Source organism: Varanus komodoensis, unplaced genomic scaffold (genome assembly GCF_004798865.1).
Source record: "Varanus komodoensis strain SLA01 unplaced genomic scaffold, ASM479886v1 scaffold19, whole genome shotgun sequence".
Taxonomy (NCBI): Eukaryota; Metazoa; Chordata; class Lepidosauria; order Squamata; family Varanidae; genus Varanus; species Varanus komodoensis.
The window spans coordinates 1,623,623-1,647,270 of NW_025335550.1; positions in this window are offsets into that span (position 1 = coordinate 1,623,623).

Sequence of the window (23,648 nt, forward strand, 5' to 3'; positions counted from 1 at the left end):
AGGGAAGGGAAGGGAAGGGAAGGGAAGGGAAGGGAAGGGAAGGGGTGCACATATATCTTTGCACATTCTTCAAATGTGTCCATGTGTCAAAATCATTTTCGTATTGGGATCTAGACTAAGAAATGTACGAACTTCTGACCACAAATTGCATTCATGTCTACTTTTGCTTCTGGGAGGTACAGATAGTCAATACAAACCCAACAAACCTTTCTTCTGCCCCACTCATGGGTGACCCTGCTGATGTACAGAGGATTTCCTAGGCGTGCTTGTCTTCTCCAGGGTGGGGTGCCTTCACATGATGTATCCAAGGTATGGCTGCTTCAGTTTTGTCAGTTCAGCTTCTAGAGGAAGTTCTGGATCGATTAGTCCCGGGCCCTACCGTTTGTCTTTCTGTCCTCCAGGGCAATCACAAGTTCTCCTCAGCACCATGCTTAGAACACATCAATTTCCTTCCTGTCAGCTTCCTTCACTGTCCAACTTTCATATCCATACATGGAAATCAGGAATACAATTGGGTGGATGATTTTAGCCTTGGTCTTCAGGGAAACATCCTTACACTTGAATATCCTTTTTAGTTCCATTGCCTATGGGAGACACCCCAAAGCTAGAACGTCCACTGATGCACGTGCATTTGTTCAACAGGTACAACAGTCTGTCATGAGTAAACATGCCCAGAGTTTGGGCATTATCAAATGTTGCAACTCTCTGGACATAACAGATTTTGCACCTGACATTGCATAGCATACCAGAACATATGGCTATGGCTTAGGGACCTCCTTAGTCTTCTAAATTTTGCAAGCTTGCTTGTGTGCCCAGTAGAAATTGAATACCACCAATATATAGGCCCACAAAGTGTTTCTTTATGGTGTGTTACTTTTTTATGGGATGTTCTCATATTAAAAATGCTTAGCATTTAAACACCCCCACCAACACAAACATGCATGAACATACACACACACACACAGGAGAGAAAGAGAGAGAGATAATCTACTGACAAATAAAATTGTAGGACATGTATCAGAAACTGTTGCAAAATAAAACTGCAGGATTTATTATTTTCATAATACTGAACCAATCTGGAAGATTATGTGCATTTCCAGCATGCAAAATTCGTTTCAACCAGAAATTGTCTGATTGCCTTTTCCCTAGCTCATGTAGGGAATAAAGTCCCTCAAGTTACAGTTATCACTCCTATATAAGTATTGCCCAGAGGTTGCAGGCTTTGTGGCCGCCCAGAGAATTTTAGGATGGATGGGAACTTATTTAGCATTTGGGGGTATAGTCTTATGCTACAAATGAGGTTGAAAAGCCATAGCACAATCCTGTGCATCTCTAACTGCAGTAAGGGCTAGCTCCTAGGTGGGTGGATCACAGCTTCAATGGCTTCAGAGGGAACAGTGTAGGGGCCTTGTTGAATGTGAGGACAGGGGAAAGAATTGGAAGAAAAACTGGGTTGCGCTTTCTGCTCTCAGGGTTCAGGGACAAAAGGAACTTTTGCTATGCTCCTTGAAGGATGATGCCCAAAGCAGGATGAGCTGCTTTCTCTATCTCCCTGCAGGGAATGATGCAAATGTTCTCCTTTAGACAAAGAATGGAGAGCAGGAAGTACTTGGACTTTAACAGAAGAGGAGAGACCACATTTAACATGCCTAAAAAGGGAAACCCACCCCACCAATTTCTTCTTGTCCTGCTTCATAGGCCTGAGTACACAGAGATGGGAAGTGGCAACACCAGCTTGAACATCTGGTGGAACATCTTGTGACACTCACCAGCCCTGGTGATGGCTGCATTGTGTAGCTGCTTTTCTTGCCTAGAAGTTTTCTGAAGTTCCTCTGATGGCTATGCTCCTGTAATTGAGCCCATTCCATGTGGCCATGCCCCCTGGGACAACAGAGAACAAATCTTTTCCTTCTTCTCAGCTCTTCAGTCCTCTCTTCCTCAGACTACACATACATGGTTCCTAGCACCTTTTTTCCCCTTTGAGCTTCTTGGTTGCCTTCCACTGAATCTTTCCCAACTTCTGCCCCCTATACACTACTGATGCAGGTGTGTGCATTGATTTGTGCACACAGAGCAACAGAGCAAAGTCCATGTGGTAAAGGATGATAAAGAAATCCTCCATCACCAGGCCTGATAAATAAATGTTCTGTCCCATGCCTTGCTTCTCTGGAGACTTCTGACTTCTTCAGTGACCACATGGGCACCAGGAATGCAGAGAAGGGAAGCTGAAAGGCAGACTGTAGATCAGTTGTAGGGGACATGGTTCTCACACAATTATCTAAGGTTCAATCTCTAGGTGGAACAAGGAAAGAAATATATCTGGAGCTCTGGAGAACTTCTGCTGGTCAGTGCTGACAATACTGGACCAAATAGAGCAAGGAATCCAGCTCATTGCAAGGCAATTAGCGATACATGACATCACATGGACTACAATATTGAAACAAAGGCAATTCATTGGATGGCGCAAAATCCCTAAAGAAATTCAGGTGAGCGCATTTTTGGAATTAACCTTCCTAATTACACTCCAGCACTGGCAGGTTAAGCAACGTATGATGATGGATACCTCAAAGAATTTACTTTAAAGCAGTTGATATTACTGTGATTCCTTTCCCAGACCCTTTTATAGTCATGCATTTGGAAAATTACTGTTCTTATTGGGATTCTCTTTCATGGTTCCCAACATCTGGAAGTGTTCTGAAGTTTATGACATGCAAGAGGTGCCGTGCAGCCCTGGGAAGCTTTGAGTGAAAGCTTTCAGGATCATGATATTCCTAGCAGGCACCTGCTGTGATATTTCTGTGCCTAGAGATCCCTCATTACTGGCAGGTGCATGATGATCATATGGCCTGAACGTTGTCAATCACATTTTTTAAAATAACTTCATTAAATGCAACCCGCACAAGACTTTCATAGAAACATAGAAAACAGAGCGAATCAGAAAGGGTCTCCCGGGCCATCTAGTCTGACCTCCGGCACCAGCCGGCTCCGCTTACCACATGCCCACCATGTGGACGTCCAGCCTATCCTTGAACACCCGCACCGATGGGGCCTCAACGACCTCTCGTGGAGGCCCATTCCACACCCTCGGGGTCCTGACTGTCAGGAAGTGCTTCCTGGCATCCAAACGGAACCTTGGCTCCCTGAGCTTTGCTCTGTTGGAGCGCGTCCTGCCTTCCTCTGCAGGGGAGAACAGGTCTCTACCCATCTCCATGTGACATCCCCTCACATACCTGTATGTCACCAACATATCCCCTCTGAGTCTCAACTTCTCCAGGCTGAAGAGACCCAGTTCCCTCAGTCTCGCCTCATACGGCATCCCCTGCAAACTGGCCACCAACCTTGTGGCCCTACGCTGCACTGACTCCAACCTGGCTATATCCTTTCTGTAATGAGGGGCCCAAAACTGAACACAATACTCCAGTTGCGGGCGCACTAGAGTCATGTAGAGTGGTAGTAATACCTCTCTTGATCTAGAAGCCACACTTCTGGCTATGCAACCAAGGGTGGCGTTCGCCCTCTTGACCACCGCATCACACTGCTGACTCATGTTTAGCCTGCAGTCAACCAGTACCCCGAGGTCCCTTTCACAAGTGCTGCTCTCCAGCCACTTATCACCTAACCTGTATTTATGACAGCTATTCCTATGCCCCAAGTGCAAGACCTCGCACTTATCCACATTGAATGCCATCCTGTTGTCTCCTGCCCACTTCCATAGTCTGTCCAGATCCTTTTGGATCTGGAGTACCTGCTCCTCAGTTGTGGCCACTGCTCCAGTTTTAGTGTCGTCTGCGAATTTGATCAGCAGACTGTTCACCCCTTCTTCCATGTCGTTAATGAAAAGATTAAACAGGATCGGCCCCAGGACAGAGCCCTGGGGGACCCCACTTGTCACTGGCCGCCATCCCGATGATTCCCCGTTAATGCTTACCTTCTGCTTTTGGTCAGTCAACCATGCCCTGATCCACCGGACAGTGCTTTGGTGTATCCCAAAACCCCTAAGTTTCTCCACCAGGATATCATGGGGCACTTTGTCAAAGGCCTTGCTGAAATCCTTGGTCCTTCAGCTCCCTGAGTTTCTTCCCCAAGGCCTCAAAGTCCCTGGTGGTCCCAACCACACCCTGCCTGAACACGTCATTTGTGCCCACATGGATCACCAGGAGCGGCTGGTGACCCCCAGAGCGAACAAGATGCTCCACTCTGTCCATCACATGCCAGATGTATGCGCCCGGTGGGCAGCAAACCTCCCTTGTCTCCAGGTTGGGGCGGCACACCACCGGCTCAGTGCCCCTCAGCAGGGAGTCCCCAACAACCATCACCTGCCACTGTACCTTTCCGGTGCTGGTGGGCGGCCATGCCCTGACCCTCGCCTCTCCTGCAGCGGCCCCCTTGCCACCTGACATCTCAGGCTGGGGGTCGTGCTGGTCCACCATGGCCTCATCAGCCCCAGCCTCCCCAAGTGGAGAGAACCTGTTTCCCAGCTCCAGATTGGTGCCAGGAGAAGGAGGAGGCCGTGCTGGCCTCCTCCTCCTGTGGGTGACATACCTCCATGTCTCCGCAGCTGCTTCTCCCATGGCCTCTCCCTCAACCCTCTGTCCAGAGGGGGGCTGCTCCGGGGGGGCCTGGAGAGCTCTCTCGGCCCTCAGGCACCTCACCTCCTCTTCTAGCAGGGTCACCATCTTGCACCGAGGGCAAGTGTATCCCTGCCTCTCCTGGGGGAGAAGGGTGAACATGTTGCAGCTGTTGCAGTGGACAGCAACACCCGTGACTCCCGCCAAGGCCATCTCCTGGTCTGCCATCAGTATCCCTTCCAAGATCTTACCTTGGTCCCCTGCCTTGTTTCTCCTGCAGTTCCTCTCACTCACCCAGTTCTCCCAGATGAAAACCCACTCACACACAAGAATAAAATAAACTTAAATTTAAATTGGAAGAAAAACAAAGCACAGCACAGCACAAACAAAAAGAAACAAACAAACAATCAAACCTCTGTGTCTTAGGGAAGGGAGTCCCCGGACAGCCCGGGCTTCAGCCAAGCGACACAGACAAGGGACGATGCCCTTCCTCTCCGCTGCTCCTGGCCCTCTGCTCCCCTGCCCAGCTCCTACCTTGCCTTCGCCAGTCCCCTGGCCACTCAGCACTCTCTCCCAGCCTCTGCCTCTGCTGCTCTGCTGCTCTGCCAAGAGGCCAGAGCCAAAAGACTTTCAAAACTTTTAAGAATTTGTTTTTTCTCTGCAAGTTTGTTAGAATTTGAAGAGTACTTCAAAAAGGCATTCCGGCATTCAGGTGTGCACAGGTGCAGTAATTTGCATTCCTTCTACATGTAATAGATCAACAGGCAGCTTTTATTCTGTTGTCCATTAACTGACAATATCAGATTTTGCACAAATCTATTAAATCTATAAATTCCAGGAAAATGTGCCCAATAGACAGCTATGCTGGTGGAAGAAATGCAATTTGGGGACAGGGATGCTTTACTTTTTTACATTTTTCTGCAGCAAGATGTGCATAGAATTACAGAAAATGAATCCATTTAATCATCTGGAAATATGAGGAATCTGCACAAATTGGGGAAAGCTGGTCCATCGGGGACTTCATTGGTCAGAGTTTTAGAAATCTGGATTTATCTGATTCCATTGTGAATTTCTCTGGCATCCCTGGGTGCAGTGCAACCCTCTGTGTGTTTATTCAGAATCCCAGTGTGTTCAGTGAGCCTGCTTTCTAGCAAGTGTGTTTTAAGGCTACAGTCTGGGATGGCACTGCTACCCCAAATTACCTGGGAATTACACTCACTTGGACCTACTTCTGAGGAGGTAAGTTTTGCAGTGGTGAGCAGACTTGGTTTGGCATGTGTGCTTTATTACTTACTAGAGCAATGACATCTACCAACCAGAGTTCCATGTGTAAAATATACACCTAGAATTAAGGAACACAATGCCTCTAGCTCACTCTTGCCTGCAGCTAAGACCTTCAGCTTTGAAAAGGGTTCCCCTCTTCAATCTTCTCCTGGCCAATATATCCCATCCCTTCAACCATTCCTCTAGGACTTGTCTGCATCCCTGGTCTTTTCCATTGCCCTTCTCTGAACTTCTTCCAGTCTGTCTATACCCTTTATAAAGCTCAGTCCCCACTACAGGGCATGTCAAATAATACAGTCTCCCTAAAACTGGTGGACTCCAAATTGTTTTGACCCATGACTCCCATCACCACTGACCATTTTGTTAGGTTAACCTGAGTAAATAAGTGTTGTAGTCAAAAACACCTGAGGAGTACGGAGTTAGAGAAGGAATATTATACTGGACCCTTTTGGTTTATGGAAGAATGGGAAGTTGAATTGCTTCTGAGTGTTTCATTCTACAGTGTTTTCTTCCTTTTTTCAATATAGGCAGAAAATATGAAGTAGCCATGAGCTAAGAGATCTGCACCTGCTAGGGGAAAATATTGTCAGTAAATATAAAACCAAGTAATAATACACGCTCGGTTTGTGCTTTCAGCTGTTCACAGTACTTCCCGTGCATTCTCTCAACATGAAACCTGGAGTAACCATGTATGGGAAGTAACATTATTATTCCCCGCCACCACAAGAGAGATGAGCATAAGTAAGGTATCCTAAAGAGTTCGTGGCTAGCTGAGGCAAGCATTGAACCAGTGACTTTCTGATTTGCAACATAGGTTTGCTGGCAAGAAGGTGTGGGTGTTACTGGGGGAAACATGGGGGGGTCCATCCAGTGGGGCTACTCCATCTCTGCTGGTGCTATTGATCTAGCCAGAGAGACTGCTCAAGCGAAAGTGCCTTCCTGCTTTTAAAAATAACCCCCAAATGAGTGCAGACATTGGCGTTTGGGATGGGAAAAGGTCAGGGGAGTTCTCTTTGAGCACTACTGACCCCTCTATTTCAGAAATTAGCGTCTGGGGGGTTATTTTGGAAGCACAAAAGCACCAATGCACAGGTGCGTTCTCTTGCAAGCGTGTTGCACAATAGGATGCCACCCAATATAAACCCAAATAGTTCTGCCTCAGATAGATTATGGATGGGGCCTGTCAAGAAAAGACATCTGATAGCGGAGGATTGGAAATGCATGTATCAATCTACTCGATCATTTTCTTTGTCCTTGAATCTGAGAGAGATACAACACTTGACAATAGAAAAATAAAAGCTTAATAGAATATGCAAAGCCACCTAAATATGCTGGAAGTGTCAGACACTGGATGCTAATTTTACACATATGTTGCAAGACTGTCCATTTGTCAGTGTATTTTGGACAAGAGTGCCAAGTATTATTTATGTGATAATGGTGAATATGCTAAGATATGATCCTTTTATGATACCAGTGATTTTTTAAAAACTCTGCAGTACATAATGCTTAAAATTGGCTAACACCTACAAGAATGTGACTGAAAAGCACTGGAAAAACAAACAATCATGATGTGGCTTGTGCAATGAAGACTAACTAGGCTCAGGAAGAGCTCAAGATGAGCTGTACCAGTAATAGAAATGGGAGACAAAATAACTGGATTGATATAACCCCAGGAAAAACACAGGAGTCTGGATTTAGCTGGATTCTGATAAGCACTGCAGCAGGGATGTGGGACAAAGCTGGCCCACCTGGGCTCCCCATATATCCCTCTGGGGTCCTCCAGATGCTATGACTCTTCTTCTGACCCCACTGGTTCTGCTCAAGCACTCATCAGTGGGTGGCTTCCCACCAGCTGTTCCATTTTCCCTGTTCTGAAATACAGTGGTACCTTGGCTCACAAATGCCTCAGTTCACAACCAAATTGGGTTGCAAACAGAAATTTCAGAAAAATTTTGCCTCAGTTCACGAACTCCGCATTGGGTGACAACCACAATCATGGCCATGTTGCCACATGAACACGATCGCGATCATGTCTGTCTACCCCTCATGAGAACAATCACAATTATGCCCATCTTCCCTGCATGAACATGCCCAGGATTGCACCTGTATTCCCTGCACAAGTGCAACCAGGGTCGCGCCCATCTTCCCTGCACCAGGAACCTGCTAACAAAGAAGCAAAGAAAGAAAGATGCAGGTAGATTGAAGAAGCCGAGAACTGTGGCAAAGGACATACGCAGCCCTCCACAAAATTCTGGGAAAAAATAATATGGAAGGAAGAACAAAATGGAAGGACAAAGGATTCCCAGTTCATCAGCTCCGCTTCAGGAACAAGGCAGTTTGGCATTCCAAATTCATGTAAAGAGAAATGGTTCAAAAGCTTCTCTGATGAGCAACCAGGGTGGGATGAAACAGCAAGCTCATAGGGGCGCATCTTGCAGCAGGAGCTGGTTAACCATGCTCATTCTAAACAACTCCTTTCATTATTAAGTCTGCTTCAGGGCACTTGAGTCAATCTAGGGAAACATTATGAAAGCAAGGGTGGAGAAACGTATCTTTCTATGCATGCATTCTTCAGACAGCTATCATAATTTTTTTTAAAAATCTGCATGCAGTATGACCTAGGTTTCACAACCTTATGTGCATGGATTGAAATTGACAATTTTTGACCACTGCTGCTGATTATCTCTCCGTAGCGCATCGCGTTCTGCACCAAGCAATGTACACTCCCTAACCCCTAAATTGTATTTGGACAAAGAATAATTGAACATCGGACAGAATAACAAATGCCATGGTCAAGTTTACTTTGTGGGTTTATCGTGTTGTATTAACATGATAGAAATATGAATACTTAAATCTTATCTCAGGTATAGTTTATAACTGCATTAATCATTTACTGTATTATATATTTTTCATGTCACTAAGATGGTGAGGAAAAGATTCAATTTTCCCAGAGCAGTCAGCGAAAGCACTTTAGATAAGTTAAATGCATTGCATTAAACTATTCCAATGTAGGGTGGGTTTTTTTTTTTTTTGAGAGAGAGAGAGAGAGAGAGAGCAAGAGAGAGAGAAATTTTGCAAAAGGAATAGGGAGCATATATCAAGTAGTAATAACCTATATAGTTTATATATTTTTCACTTAAATAATTTTGCAATGGTTTTTCCATGTTCATAGAAATCAGATAAATGAAGTTACAAAGTTTGCCACTTAGCAGGTGGATAGATCCAATCAGACAGACAACTTATCCTAGAAAAAATAAGGTGTATTTGTTTTTCCCTTATAGACTTTTAAGTACTCTCAAAAGGATTAGAGGAGCAAATGGAAAGGCAAAGAAAATTTCCAGAAAAAATAACTTGAAAAGGATTAGCACAGCACAGACATTCTTTCGTGTTGATTAGTTTAGAGCAGGGGTCTCCAACTCGCGGCCTGCGGGCCAATTGCCGGAATGGGTGGGGCACGGGGAAGGGGCCCTGCGGCCTTCAAAGCGCCGGTGGCACCCGGGCCGGCTGCGGGATGAGCGGCCCACCAGCACCGCGGTGGTGGAATGCTTGATGCGGCCCAGCCTCACCCAGACTCTACTTGCAGCGGCCCCCAGGTCAGTTGAGTTTGAGACCCCTGGTTTAGAGAGTTTGAGCAACTGAATTCCGCACAAGCCCCTATGGAGATAACCAAAGAATATGAAACATAAAAACATAGGGAGAGCCATGGCATACCTGACCTAAAACCTGTCTAGTTCACTAGGACCAGCATCGTTAGTAGGCATGACTGGGGACCTGCCAGGTGCTGACACGTCAGCAGGGGCCCATGGGCAAGCGTTCCTTGGAGCTGCTTCACTACTGAGCCTGCTTGTTCACCTGCCTCTTGCTTCGGCCCAACAGCAACAGTGGGATGAAGGATAGACCGTGGATGCCATGGCCTGCTGGGTCTTTACCTGTCAAGTAGAAGCAAAGATGAGAGGAGGATGAGGAGGAAGAGCAGTGGAATATGCTGGCTGAAAGCAGGTAGACCCAGTGAGAAAATAGAGCCACCGAGGGTGTCTTGCCCAAGAGGTGATCACCTTGATTCCATGAGGGGTCTTGTGAAAGCCCAAAATCAGGTCATGAGGGCAGTATCCCTGACCTACTTTTGTGTCCAAGTAAGTGAGATTCCAAAGCATACCAGCTCTGAACCTGGGAGAAGAAGAACCCCATCATGCTTAGTATAGCCTCATTTTCCGTGAAGTCATCTAAGCATACATTAAAGTCATCTAAGTTGGCGACCATCACCATACCTTCTGTAATTTAACTATGCGGTGAGTGAAGGAATTCATTTTGTCTGTCCTGAATTTTCCACTATTGTATGACTCCAGATTTCCACTATTGTATGACTCCAGATTCTCTCCAAATTGAGAGAATCTCTCAATTTCTTCCCCACCATATTATTTTATATACCACATTCCACTTTTGCCCTGTCTGATGCTTAGAGCAATCTGGCAATGGAACCAATTACCTTGGGAGGTCTTGGACTTTTCCACTTTGGAGGCACTCAAGCTGCATCTGCATCCACCTGTTCGGGATGCTTTAACCTGGTGTGCTGCAATGGACCCAACAGCCTTATTGGCTCCTTCCAACTGTATTGTCTTTGATTCTGTGATTCTATAAATACATGGTCTATTGGTCTTGCAACGGACATTCTGATACCTGCAAATTCAGTTTCTAATTTCAGAGGTAGTTTTCTTCGGATCAGTAGATGCCATTGGGGACAGCGTGGTAATCTGACCGAGCAAAGCAATGTTCATCTTTTATTTTATTTTTGTATTGTATTTCACTTTAATAAATTTTGTATCTCACCTAACAAAGGTCAGCATCTAAGTGTTTACATGTGTGCATCAGAATATGCACCCATTATCCACACAGGTTTTATGCACAGGTTGGAAGACAGAGAGATAAACAGTTCAGGTCAGAAGTTGCAAAGGTGATAATGAGCTGCATCTTCAGGACTAAAAGAGGGTCATTTGGCGGTGGTGACATGCAGAGTTGCTGAGAGAAGATCAAATGTTTAAGAGATATGGTGATCAATAGGTTAAATGAACTGACCATGGAGGGCGAGAAGATTAGAGCTTTGTGCAAGTCATTGTTACAGCTACAGCACCCTTAATAGGAAGTAGAAAGGTTAATGTGGTGGACACACACAAACACACATACGATGTTTGGGGTTTCTGTCTGTGCATGTGCGCACACCTCATGAGAGTTTTGGCTGTGGGGAAGTATAGAAATGCAAGTATTAATAATAATGATTTCTTTTTGGAGCGGAGGTCGCTTTTGGATGAAACAGTGCAGAGCCCAAAGATATAAGGCGAAATGCATTCCTTTTTTTGTGGCAGACAGATCGTGTTCAAGCCTGTACGTATGCCATTCTCAGAATGCATCCCTTCATTTGTTAATTGTTCTACCTGGGGCTAACTGTCTACTTGGCAACTGGACTGGGCTGCTGCTTGCAGTGGTAGATATATGTACACTTCAGAGTGGCCTAAGTGGGACTGCCAGAGGTGGTAGTGGAGGAGCTTTTTAGACATTGGTCGGGTTCATGTGATCATGCAGGACAAACAAGCCACAGTGATTTATTCTTACTCCCTGTGTGGGTTGTGTCTAATCAGCTGCCCAATGAGCACAATTGCATTTTCTGGGCATGGGTCTTCTCAACATATGAACTCAGGAAAGGCGGGGACTGGGGTGCTCTGCAAGCCACCCTGAAATCCTAGAACAAGCCCTAGGTTCCAGGTTGGCCACCCTTACTGCCTCGCTGGATGTGGGCATCGTAACAACCTATGCTGGGCAAAGATAATTGTGCAGTTTGGATGGGCACACACGGGGAGCGATTGTATATTACCTCACATCTAACTGAGGCAAGGCACCCCATTTGGAGGATCTTTCTGCATCCCCAGTTCTGCCCAGAATGCCTCTCCTGGCGGCTTAAGTTGAGGCCAGGAGCCCTTAGCACCAAGAACACCTCTCTTGGTAGTTCAGTGCCTGAGGTAGAGACACCTGGCTGGTCAATGTTGGTCAGAAGTTGCTGTTCCCTGGGGATGATGTGGCTCATGCTCTTATAGGGTGGGGTGTGCATCCAACTGCCCTGTTTCTAGGCTGTGGGTACCATGAAGCTCCCTTGCTTGCACGCAGTGCTGGCTCCAAGCTTTTCACGGCCCTTGGGCAAGTCACTCTGGTCTCTGATGGGGTCCACTTGCTCACCAGCATTGTTCTCTGCTGTTGCTGTCCTTCCTCTTCATCTTCATTGCAATCTTCTGCTTGGACAACCATACCAAATTGTGTGTCTGGTCTCCCAGCTTCTCAGCACATTAAAGGTTATTCCTAACTTGAGGGACTCCCACTGGAAAGGACCTCTTCTTGGTCTCTCTTAGAGGTGACAGGCAGAGGGCCAACAGCCTCCAGGGAGCTTCAGGTCAGGAGAGATGCACCATCAAGTATTAGTCTCACAAGCTGTCCTTGCATACAGACCGAGCCATGATTGCCTGATGCCAGCTTTGCATGCCCAAAAGGAGAGACCGGAAGTCTGCCATGCTTCAAAAATCCAGAAGTCTCCACTCCGGGAAAGGTGCAAAATGCAGCGAGGTGTTGTGTGGGTTCCCCTGCCCCCAGCTCTTTACTGAAGTCAAGAGGTTATTTTTCTCTCAACCCGCACACTTGTGGACTTCATAATCTTCTTGTGACAGTCTCCTGCTTGTTGACGAATGGTGAGAACCCTTCGAGCCGCTGCAGCATACATATGCATGGAGTCATATCGGCTGTACATGACTTTCTGCAGAGATTCTGAATGAATATTGTGATTAGGAATGAAGTAAACTGGTCTGTGGCAAACTTTCCTTGCCTCAAACTACTGGTGGGTTTGCAAGTCCATTTCTTAGGAGAGACTTTAATAGATTATCTCTCATACAATCAACCTCAATCTCCCTTGGCAAAGCTGCCTATGTTATGCCGTGCCTTTCAGAAGCCAATTGCTGTACCAAAAATGTTCTTGCTGTGATATTACTGCATGCCGTAAAACTTGATGGCAATAACTGCACAGTTGTATCTGGGCATTGCTACTCGCAGGCCTGTGCACAGATTACGTTTTTATCCCTTGGTTGCCATTGGCAAGGAGGTCTCTGGAAAAGGCCATCATACCAGGATGACTGGTGTGCTGCCTCTAGCGTTATGTGGATGCAGAGGTGCAAATCATAGCGCATTCAAGGGCCATAATGGCCCTTGGCCGCAAAAACAAAAGATGGATTGCAGCCCAGGAGTCTGGTTCACGGGGATGCATGCAGATTTCGCTTCAGCTTGTCCTAAGAAGAATTTACAAAATTCTCATTATTCTCCATTATTCTTTTGGGGCAAGAAAAACTTGACATTTCAAATACCTGCATCCCGGAGAAATTGAAACTGGTATATTCATCCATTTAGGCCAAGGGCTCTTAAAAGTCTGGATGTGAATTCCTGTACCTTCACGCATGTTAGTGTGGAATGTGGGTTGCCATGTCCCCATCCCCGTCCCCTGATAGGCTCCACATCTCCATGTCAACTGTTCTAATTATTGAATTTGACTAAAGCAGATGGGTGACACTTTTTGATTCACTTCATTTTTTATACAAATATACCAGCGTTCACACATTTTTTTCATAGTTGAGATAGAAATAATTCAATACATATTCTCTCTCTTGCCCTTGTGTGTACTTGGGTGCATGTAACACACAAGCACACTGAGATTGACAAACTGCTTCAGATTTCTCTTTGTATCTCTTGCTATGGTAAGAGTGTTTGTGTGTTTTCCTTCTGCAGGCGAGCTGAAATGAAAATTTGGTTTGGCAAAATAATGAAACCACAAATAATAGTAAACTTCCTTCTTTGGAAAAACTTGCAGCTGCAGCCCACCTGGCACCAAATTTGCCATCTTTTCGGTGCCAGGTTAAGACAGCCCCGTGTGCGCAAGACTTTAAAGACCTCCCTGGTCCTTAAAAGAGCTTGGAACAATTATCTAGCTACCTTTCTTTTATTCTTGGCCAGGCCTTTTTATTCTCTTATTTAATGCCTTTGCAGTATTTTAAATTATTTTTTAAACCTTGCTAATCTGTTGCATTTTATTGTTTTAATACTTCATTGTAAACCATCCAGAGAGCTTTGGCTATGGGCAGTATAGAAATGGAATTAACAATAACAATCATAAACAACCAAAGTTCTCCTTCTTTACCTTTAGTATGTGTATCCAAGTCTCTGGGATCATGGCCAATGTGCTTGTTATTTCTAACTAATTGTGGTGCTTTTGAATGATTTTTTTTTTAAACAACACTTACTAAAATGCCAAGCAGAATTGTGATTACCAAGAAGGAGCTTGGCAAGCAGAAAATTCAAAGGCAGCCTTAGAATCTTTGTCGTTCTTCTGTGAGATTCATTTGGGTCCTTTGATCTGTTAAAGAAACAACCAAACTTACTTGATTTACAGGTCGACATTTGGCAGCTTCAATCCGCAGCATGTGCATCTTTGTAATGGCTCTTGAAAGAGGACCGTCGTGGCTTGTTCAGCCCTTGAGAAGTCCACTTTTACTTCGGGGAAGTGAAACAAAGGTCATCATCAAGAAAGATAACTTATTTTTTAAAAAAAATGTGGCAGTGGGAAGGAATCAAAACAGCAGGCCACAGAAGAGAAAGGTGACGTACAAAGTCACAAATCACCCAACGGTCACAAAAACATAGCAGCTTGCAGCTGCGCACAGCAGGCTGCAAAACATTAAACACATGTTAAATAACAAATACGACACCAAACTAGCACTAAAAGTGGACCCTACTCTGAATAAATAATGTAAAGTATTCCTTAATGATGTTATGGGATGGCCTGGGTCATGTGGAAATGACTAAATTTATACCTCCACCCCCCCAAAAGACATGATTTTTAGCTCTCTGTCTTCAGAAAAATTCCCAGGTGATGAGATGCATCAGTAAATATTGGTCTCTGTCATTTTCTTGCAATGAATTTTGCTGGAGTTGAGAAATGCCATTTTTAGCTCAGAACAAAAATCAAGCTATGCATTTGAATCAGTTTGAATTTGGGATGCTAAAAGTACCGCTTAATGTTCTCTTGACAGAGGCTTCCTCTGTGTTAGGTGTTGCCTCTTGCTGGGTTTGAACATACAAAGGAAATACACACACACACACACGCGTACACACTTCTTATAAAGTGTTTGAATTGGTCTAATTATATCATGTCTTCATTTGCAGGAACTCTGAAAGGGAAGCCATTGCCGAAAGCATAACCCAGTTCCTCTCTGATCTTTCCTACCTTCTGGAAAACTGGGTGAAAATAATGAGAAAGAGGGGAACTTTTGGGATTATGATTGCTGTTGCTGCTAATTGCCTTATTTCATCTTACAAGGAAACCCAGGTGGCTTATGAGGGTTCTTTTCATTATTTTATCCTCATGACAAGAACCCTGTGAGGTAGGCTGGGCTGAGAGTCCATGACTGGCCCAAAGTCACCCAGTGAGGTTCATGGCTGGGTGGATGAACCCGTATCTCCTGAGTCCCAGTGCAACACTGTGACCACTATGCAACATTGTCTCTCAACACCCTCTTCTTTTTAGAAGAAGCAAGAACAGCATGGGTCTTTAATGTGTGAGTGGTTAATCCAACTGGCAACCTTCATTTATCATTATTTAGCTATCTATTTAACAACAACAACAACAGCAACATAGTTTTCCATGTAAATACCACTCCCTTCAGGGCTGTCTGTGCAGCATACAGTTCAAAACAAAAGCATAGCAATAAAAAGGAACCTTCCATAAAATTAATATAAGACAATAAAATTCAGTGTACTCTAACTGATAATGACAACAATCAGTAAAACTTTTCTTGGGTACAGCAATCATAGAAACAGTCATTAAACTTTCTTAAAAATATACAGTATTGATTCAGTGGTTCTTAAAATGTCTGTTGAATAAAAACACACTTGCCTGGTGCTGGAATGATAACAATGAGGTGCCAGGCATACTTCCCTGGGAAGCATATTCCACAGATGGGGTGCAAGCACCAAAAAGGCCCTTCTCCTTTTTTCATTCCCAATGAAATCTTTATTAATCTAGTTATGGAACATATCACAAGCTTTCTTGCTTGTTTGGTTCACTGTAAGTGATTCTGTAGCTCTCTTGTCATGATGAATGTAAAAGTGCAACACCACTGTCCCCTAAGATTGGGACAATCCCTGAGCTTGGCACTTGCCTCCTTTCAGTTGTGCTTCTTTTTCACACCCATGAGGACTCATCATCAGTTTCAAGGCTGTCTATAAACTGGAACATACTGTGGCAGTGTGATTTTGGTCAACTGATTTCCAGGAGAAGAGTGGATTTCTTTGGTGGCTTGTCAAGGAGGCATCAGTGACAAGGCCTGCTGTGGTTGAGAATCTACCTAAAAGCTTCCCTACTGCGCTGGCTCATCCTTCTGGGAAGACGGATGTGCTCCTGAGCATAGTCTAGAACTTAGTTCATGGGTTCTTCAAAATTGCCCTAGGCTCTTCCCTGCTGGGTCTGTGGTGGATTATCATAGAAGATCACCTGGCCAGTGTCCTTTGGAAAGGGGAAGCAATGCGTTTGAAACCACCATTGTTTGGTGGTGCCGAGAACTCTTTGGACAGGGACTGGCTGAGCTGTTTTGATATCCCAGAAGTGTGGGACTGGAACAATGATGCTCAGTTCTCTGCAAAGATGCCGTATGTGGTGCGCAATCACTACCACAGCTTGGAGCATCTCCCTGGCAGTGATGTTCAGCTCCTGGAAGGGCCATCCACCAAAGCTGGCCATTGTGTTCCTCCTGGGCACGGAGGCCTAGAAAGAAGCTTTCTTTTTGTGTTGTTTGAGCAAAATACTTCAGCTCTGCTGTGTGGCTGTACATTCTCGGCTTCACCCATCAGTCATTTTCTGCTCCTCAAGCTTCATTCCTGGTTTGTTCTTCATTTCTGCCTTCTGGGCTTGTTCTTGGCTCCAGTTTCTGGCTTGTTCCTTGACTCTGAGTCCTGCAAGTACATGATGGTCGAGTTCCATCTGCGCAAACCACAGTTCTCCACCCCTGGTCAGAAGCTTAACTTTTAGATATACAAGACAGAGGCTAACATGAGGAACGGTAGTGCAAGCGTGACTCCCTGCATCGTACACTTTTTTAAAAGGAAGCGCCTGGGGGCAAAATACAGGCAGAAAGCGGGAGGACGGGCTTCTTATCAGAACAGGCAGGTACAAAAAAGTGGGACACGTGTTATCCAAAATAGAAGCCATGGGTGGAGTGAAAATGGGAAGAGAAAAACAAAGGTGGGAGCAGAAGTTAGCACCTGAGAAGACAGGAGCGATCTAGGCCTGGAAAAGAAGATGCCAGAGGAATCCTTCCATCTAAAAGGGGAAAGGATACTGAAAGCACATGGGAACCTGCCTTATGTATCTCAGTCAGGTATTAGCATTTGACAGGTATCCTGCATGCTCATCAAAGGCTAAAAATCTGGTGGGATGCAGCATGCGCAAAAGCTTTTCCCCCAGGTTTCCACACGGTTGGCCCATCTAAAAGCCTTCATGGATTTGACACTGAGGTCTGATGTGTGAGCTGTGGGGGAACTTCGGCTGAGAAGATCCATGATCTTCCCTCCCCTTCCCTTCAGGCTGTATTGCTAGAAGCGTGAGAGTTCTCAGAGGTGCCCTGCCTCCTTATGCAGTTTTAGCCCTCAGATATGGAGGCTACTTCTTGCTGCCATTTCCATCTGCTCTGGAACAGACAGTTTTCCCAGGAGCAGTTCTCTTCAGGTGTTCGGGTAGAGGTCCCCTTCATCACTTGCCACTGGAGTAGCCTTGTATTCCTCTTCTGTAAAATACAGTTCTTTGCTTGGAGGGCCAAAAGAGGACTGCTCTCTGCTTTGAAGATGACCTCTCCTTGAACAGTTGATAAATTCAAGACCAGTTAAAGATAGAGAATTGTTAGAATAATGAGCAGGGCCTTGAAGCTGCCCATCCAAAGCATCTGGACACTGAAGCAAAGCACAGAGCTTAGCTGGTCGCAGGTGTGATATCTGGAACTCCTGTTCATTTCTAAATAGAACACTGTCATGGGTGGAATGACCCACGGTAGTGAGCTAGGCTGAAATGTGCATTTCAGTCTGTCACTGTCAGTCTGTCAAATTAGCATGTGCATCTCTATCAAAAGGGCAGTTCTCTTCTGGGGTTTTTTGTGGGGGTGACAAGTTCTTGTTCTGACACCCCAACTATTGCCTGATCCTTTTAACTGGAAATGCCAGGGACTTGAACCTGTGGCCTTCAGTATGCAAAACATGGGCCTGAGCACTGGTTCTCTTCCACAAGAGACAAAATGGCGCACATGGAAGGACACACCGTAGTGGGATAGGCTGAAATGTGCATTTCATTTGGAGCCAGTCTGCCAAGCAGGAAGTTTTAAGTCCATCAGTGCAAGAGAGTTTATCTTTCAGACCTTAGCAAGCTGGCACATGCTTTGCTCAGATCCCTCCCCTCGCTTCCCCTCCCCTCCCTTCCCTTCCCATTTGTCATGAACTCAAATGAAGAGGTAGCTGCCGTCCTTTGATCCTGCAATATCCCCCATGAAGATGCAAATAAAGAAGCCTCAATACCTTTCAAGGGTCTCTTTGTGTGTGTCATCATTAGACAGTGCTCTATTTTCTTTCTGAATATTCATAACAAGCTTCCAGAGTACACCAGTCAAGTGTCTTGTGTGTGTGTGCATGTGTGTGTGTGAGGGGGTGGAATACAAATAGGGGCAGAGGAGGAATTCCACTTCTAATTTAGCCTGCCTCTGAAGTGTCTAGATCACTGCAGCTGTGTCATTCGTGTGTGTATGTGTGTGTGTGTGTGTGTGTCTTTGCACTAGTGCTTTCTTTAGTTCAATACTCTACCTGTTTTCACTGCAAAAAAGTCCTAAAGATCCCATTGGGAATGCTGGAAGTGACAGGGTGCTTTTCTGTCTAAACAGACTTAAGAATTTATCCAAAATAGTATATTCTCTATTACAGTTAAGTTTTTTCTATATTTTAATTCATTTTGATCAATTTCACTTAGTTCTGTAAGCCCATCCAGTGCCATTTTTCATTAAAAAAGCATGATACAAATGAAATAATTAAATGCATAACCAAAAAGTATTAAATATACATGCTCTTTACATGTGACATGTTGCTGTTTCCACCAGTAGTCTGTGGCTGTACATTTATTTATTTATTTATTAGATTGATATCCTGCTTATTTTCTTACAAATAACTCAGACTGAGTGACATCATTCTCCTCCTGCTGCTCTCCATCTTATCCCCACCACAACCAGCCAGTGAGGTAGGCTAAGCTGAGAGTCTGAGCCTAGCCCAAAGTCACCAGCTGGCTCCATGGCTGAGACCACAGGAGTCCCAGTCTTCTGCTCTTAACCACTACATCACGCTGCCTCTCATATGGGGGCAGCTCCATGGTGCAGTGACTGAGGCGATGTGGGTTCTAGTCTCTCTCAGCCAGTGACAGTGCAGTGACAGACAGCTTGCTTTGCAAATAGAAGGCCATGGGATGACTCCTTCCCATCTCCACTTTCTTTCTCCCCATTCCAATTCTTTCCATCCAAACTCTGAAGAGTTTCCATTTCTTCTGTAGATCCTAATTATTAAAAACTGTCCTGAAACAAATTATTAGCCATCCCCAGCAGCCAAATTCAGTGGGTGCAGCTATTACCAGCACAGAGAGGGTCACATAGCCCATGAGAAAGAAACAGGGCCGAATCTAAGTCAGCAGGACCAGTGTTGTCCGGAGCGCAGTCCTCCAGACCTCGACTTCTCAGAACAAAGACCCAGACCTGGAGGAGCAAATGTGACAGCATTGGTATCTGCCATAACTGTATACATATTGTCTTTGATATAAATAAACGTGCGCTTTTTTAATGCACTATCAAAAACTGCACTGAAATGAATTTCTCACCTATCACTAAATGGACTAGGGGAACAAATAATAAAACTCATGGGTGTTGAACCTCTTTTTATATACTGCATCTTAAAGTACATTATGGGAACTCAAGTTCACCACAGTTCTCTTGAAATTCATTCCAACCTGCAAACCTGGGTTTAATTCTGGGTTTTGCTTTCATGTGGCTTTGCCCAAAGGTAGGCGTCAGTTTATATCCCTCCTCTTTTTTGTAAAGGACTCGGAGAGGCTTACATCTTTCTCTGCCTGCTGCTCTCATGCTTTATCCCCACAGCAACAACCCTGCAAGGTAGCTTGGGATGAGAGTGTGTGACTGGCCCAAAGTCATCCCGCTGGCTCCATGGCTGACCCCAGATTGTCCGAGTCCCAGACCCATGCACTTGACCACTATACCTCATTGTCTTTCAGTGGGATTCTTCTCAGTGTGGCTAAGAGTGCAACCCTTTGCATGTTATCCAGATAAAACTGAGCCTCCATTGTAGGATTTTTGCTGCCTAAACATGCATAGGTTTTCATTCTAAATCTGAGTTGTGGAAGGGCTTCTTGCCATGCCTCCTCTTCATTTAAAGTGCCACTTTCTTTTGCTGAGCTTGTTGATCAGTTCAGCTTCAAACAGTTGTTTGGTGGATCTGTCACATCCCTGAGGGAAACTGCTTCATACGCATTTCCTCTCGTGTACAGGCACATGGCTTCAATGGGTCCATGCAGCACCTTTGCCGCACACAGTCCTGACCAAATTAGCATGCTTACATCCCAAAGATTTTAAGAGATCCCTGTTTTATATGCTGTTACGTATTTTACATGATCAGTTTTCCCTCCCCTCCCCTCCCCAGCCCAATTCTTTGTTCTTAACTGCCTTTCACAATATGATGAAACTTTACCAGGAGTTCTTTACCAGGTGAGACACCTGAGAAAATTTGACTAGCCACAGAGGGCATCCTACTTCCCTCGGCGGTCAGCAGCCAAATTAGGTTGAAATAAAGGAAATTTAGCTTTTCAGACAAACCAAAAGAGTGTGATTTCTAACTCACTTATATATCTACTCAGAAGTAAATCCTATTAAGCCTGTGACTAATGGGATTTCTTACAGGGAGAATGTAGTTGCATCCATAAAGAGGACTAAGATATGTGTATTACTTGTTGGATCTCACCCATTATTCACCCTGGATCATGTCATGTTTTAGACAAGCTTTTCCCCATTTCAGCCGCCATTCCACCTGCTAATGGGAATTTTGGTAAAGGGAACACTTTTGCAGTTAGACTATAAGATGTTTTCCTGGGAATGTACATGACATCCTTACTGCAGAACAATAAAACACAGAGCTTTTACACATGACTCCCAGATTAGAGTGCCTTAGAATGGCTTGAAAGGTTAACAAAACACTAATTGTGATTTTTATGGTGGAGCTCTTTCCTAATTTCTTAGAGTACATTCTTTACAATCCTTAGACTGCCAAAAACTGTAAAGTCAACACTGAAGAGGTTAATGAAATTACTATTGAAACACGGCACTAATGGAGACAAAATTGCCAGCTGAGATATTTTATTTATTTAGATCCTAGAAGTGTAAAAAGTGTTTGCTTCTTTCTACTTTGATTTTGCAGTAAAGGCTGGTTGTTGGCGGGGGTGGGGTGTCCTTTTTTCTATCTAATATTCCTTCTCTAACTCTCCCACCATGATTCATTTCTCCCAATGTGATTCATTTCTTTAAGATCTTGTTTTATTTTTAAGTCATCAATTACTCAAACTTTGTTGGCCTATCTATTCTCTGCCATCTGGACCCCATACCTTATTTTAAAGCATGTTCAAATAATGACAACCTTCTTTTCTCAATTAATTTATGGGCTGCTGGGACCATTTTTCATTTGTTATCATGGACTTCCATTTGATCTCTCATATCTTTCTTCTGCATCTGCAACCAGAGTTTATAAATCTTCCTCTCTAGCATTGTCATGGTGTCCAAGATATATAGGTATAACTCCCTATTAGTTCCACAAAACTGACCTTAATTTCTAAAAATGGTATCAGATGCGAATAAAGTTTGGTAAGATGATTTGTTTTGATTTACTTTGTACCACTTATCTTCGAGTTTTCGCCTTACTTTTCTTTTATCGAATTTAGACAGTATATAGTCTTGCAAACCCAGTTGCATGTTTATCCATTACCTTCCTGCCAATGCTGTTCCTTGGAGAGATTGGAGTGTGAGATTTTGGTTGCTAGGAATAATAAAATAGTCTGTGGACATTCAAAAGATTTTTTTTTTCCTTTTCAGTGACCTGCAGAAGGCTAAAGCTTATTGGATGCATCCCACCATCACACCTTTGCATGGAGCTTCAATCGTCTGGGGCTTGTGCAATTAAAGCAGAAAGATTTTGCAAATCACAATGGAACCAGCAATGGAAATAGGTTTCTTTTTATATTGTTCTGTTGACAAAGGACAAGACAGAAAAAATGGGGGGAGGGAATCTTCCAACAAGTTGGACTTGGAGACTGACTGAATTTAATTCACTCTTCTCAGGTGGCGATCCTGCATGTAGCAAGATTGCTTAAATCCCCTTGACTCCAGTGGCATTTAAGCGGACCGTTTGCAGGATTACAGCCTCTTCCTGAGCAGGGGTGGGGGGAGCATAAAGGAACAAAAGCTCTCCTAACTTTGGTGTGTGTGCATGTGTGCGCGCACACACATGTGTGTTATGCTTTACATCAACTCACTTTGATCCAAATGAAAGAATGCTAATTAAGCACAAAAAAACCCCAGTCCACAACCAGATGTTTATTAACACCTCTTAGGTTCAGGGGATTTGGCTTGTGTGCAGTTTTCATGGACTGATTTGAGCAGGGAAACACCTTTCTTGGAATAATAGCCAATTATAATTGCCAGCTTTGTCTATTTTTCTTTCATCTGGCAATGGGAGGTGGGTGGAGGGGAGAGAGAAGAAAGAAAATAAGTCCAACTGATTGCGCTGCAGCTATTAATTCTGCACATCTTTTGGTACATATTATTAATAATAAATACACTGTAATATCCAAACGACAAACTTCCGAGGCCGTTTGCTTTACGGCGACTCCCTCCATTATTAGTTTATCATGTGCCAACATTGTTAACCTACTTCAGTGTCGTCTGCCACAGATCCACCTCTTTGCCAAAGCAGCAATGCATCACTTGCATGCCAAAAAACCACTGAAACAGGAAGCGGGGCTGTCAGGCCCCAGCATGGCGACTCCATCCCAGGCCTCCGACTCAAACTGTGGAGTCATAAAACTGAATAGCGCAATATAAAACTCCATGTTTCATAAGACAAATATTGCTTTATGCATTCATGTCCCTTGTACTATGTTAACCGTAGGAAGAAATGGAATACAGTTTTACTGACCCCCTGGGAACCATAAAGGCTATTTCTGAGTCTGAATCTTGCTGTTTAATTTAATCATTTATTATATTAATATTCAAATAGGCTGCATCTTATTAGCTACTGCAAAGATGTTAGTATGTCTGAAATAAATACCTAATTATGCCTTTGAAGAGAGAGAGAGAGAGATACTAAAGACTTTGTACATTCATACTCAGACAACAGTTCATTTTCCAAATCTTCCACCCCCACCAAAGATATAAGCAGTATGGAACTGCTTGTTTCTAATTTGGGGGGGAAATAAAACAAAATTAACACAAGGAGCAATGACATTCTTCTGAGATCAGAAACAGGAGAGGCTTCTCTCCCTCTCGTTCCTCTTCGTCTGAGATTCTCCTTCGGCCCGCATCCTCTCCAAGCTGAAGAGTTATCCGCGTGTGGAGTGACCAGTGCTCCCAGCTCAATAGC